Source organism: Palaemon carinicauda, chromosome 43 (genome assembly GCF_036898095.1).
Source record: "Palaemon carinicauda isolate YSFRI2023 chromosome 43, ASM3689809v2, whole genome shotgun sequence".
Taxonomy (NCBI): domain Eukaryota; kingdom Metazoa; phylum Arthropoda; class Malacostraca; order Decapoda; family Palaemonidae; genus Palaemon; species Palaemon carinicauda.
The window spans coordinates 35,109,381-35,111,880 of record NC_090767.1 but is presented as its reverse complement, the minus strand read 5'-3'; positions in this window follow the sequence as shown (position 1 = coordinate 35,111,880).

Sequence of the window (2,500 nt, the reverse complement as noted above, 5' to 3'; positions counted from 1 at the left end):
TGATTCTTTGTAGATATTTCTCTAATAGCCATAGTCTGGCTATCATCATGATCCATTGGATACACACCTACCTAAATACTAATCTTTATAATAATATTGATATGTTCAGGAATACCGCTTTACTATACATGTTTCAAACACACTTGTATATTGTAACTAATATTTTTTTTTTTTTTGCACTTCTCAATATTCCTCGCACTGAGAAACGTGTTTTACCTGTTAAAAGTCACCCACTTAATAATATGTTCAACACGATCTACTAAGTACCACCTTCAATGGGATAGTACATTCATGACTAAATATGTGTTTCAAGTCATCAGTCCCATAATAATATGTTTACTCCTATGGCACTTATAGGAAAAGCATTTGGCAACATTCGTAACAAATGTGAGCTTCTGTTTGGCAACTTTTTTTCTGAAGGTCTTTCGACGTTAGACAACTGGTACTGTCTGGTTTCCTTCCATTGCGCTACGGGCGTTAGTTCATAAAGCGTAATTTATTTTGTTTTTTCATAATGGGCTGCCTAAATAGGATATATATCTCATCAGCTGAAATAAGTAAAATAATAGATGATGAAATAAGTAGAATAATAGATGAGGAATCTCATAATGATAACAAAAAAATATTGACGCATAGATGTATGACATTCTTCACTTCCAGGGCGGATGCAGAATTTATTAAAAGGAGGGTGGTGGCGTCAGATCTATGAAAGTATGATAAATACGAGCAAGATAATTTCTGAGAAACCCCTGAAGAGCACAGCCACGCTGGATTTGTATGTCTTTTAATAACAAAATATTACAGGCCCTACTCCTGGACAGAAATCTAAATTTATGAAAATACTACCAGTCAAAATCAATTTTGGTTTAGGTTTTCCCAAATTTGAGGAACATGGTAGTATGGCTTTTTCTAATGTGCTATTCACTGCATATCAAACAACAGACACCTTAATTGATATTTATTGTGTAAATTAAAGCATATTGAGATAGAGTAATTGCCAAAAGGAGAGAATGAAACAGAAGTTAAATCATGTTTACTTTAACAATTAACGTTTAACTTTTTCTTGGATTTCTCAATATCTTTAGTGAAACAGCATTTTTCGCAAGAATTAAGAGACAATAATGATGTGTATCATCAAGTAAATTACTGAAAATTTTCCTAAAAATTGGATATCCCTCCGTTTTTTCTTCTATGTGAATTCAAATCCAATTGTTACTCTGATAGTAGAATGCTGTTGAAGAGTTTCCTATTATGTGCTTGATGATCTCACCAGCAAGGTCCATCAACTGTAGTTGGACGTTGTACTGGATTTTCATAAGAGTAAGGGCGGAGAGTCAGCAAATAGTCATTCTTATAACACACAAGGATCAACAATGCACATGTGTTTGTCCAAGCATCTGCATCTGGATACGACAACATGTCCATGAGTGAGTCTGGAAGTGTTCTTCTAAAGGAACACCACATCATTTCTCATCATCTAAGTTCAGAGCAGAATGACAGCCAGCTTGGCAGGTCATAATTCCTGTGCAGTAGCTGCGTGGGGATGTCTTCAAACAAACTGAAACGTTGTGTTGCAAGTATTGTTACCAGATGCCGAATGCTAGAAACTGGCCAACATTCTTCTGTTGAAAACCTATCCTTCAGATGTTGGAAAATGTCATCAACGAGCAGGATCGCTATTTTGCACTTTTAGTATTCAAGTGGTGTAGTTGCCTCAGTGTTACTTGGATGCCGTTGAATTTAAGCTGGGAGTGGCATGGTTTTAGTTGACTCAACTTGCTCAACAATGTCTTTCTCATTGTTGTACCACTGCTGAAACTCAACATCAATGTTATCTCTGAGTCTTTGGAAATCTTGTGTGATACTGTCAACCATGTGATATGCTGTGTGAATGCCCAGTTCATGCTTTTGCAAGATATGATGGCAGAGATTTAATGTAATCAAAGCTGTTTCTCAAAGTGACAAATGCTATCACATGTTTAAAATTCTGCTTGCTAGTTTTGATTCCCGTGAATTTATCATGGTTTCACTGTCCCTGGCTCCATTTGGGTAAGAAGACTGATTCAAAAGAGCCTATAAGCAAATTTCAGCACAGTATATCTTGAACAATTGAAGATAAACATAGTGTTCAACCAACCGAGTTTTGTAAACGCCAATCAGTTTGTGAAGCTAGGCTTGAGGGCAGTAAACATATAGCACAGATTCTAAGAATCTTTTAAATTTTAATGATTTATCAAAAAAAAAAAAAAAAAATACTAATACGGAATTGATCACGTCAATAATTTCTTGTTTTTGTGGTAGTTCACTGCTTCTGTCAATACCAATATCCAGCACATGGGGCCAACAATGGATGTAGGGGGCCCTTGAAGAAACTTCCTTTATAGGCCAATGAAGTCATGTGAATTCATATAACATTAACCAGCGTCAAGACTTCTATCAACGTGTACACTTATGACAAAGAGAACATCTATTCAACACTGACAGAGGCCAACGTGAATGT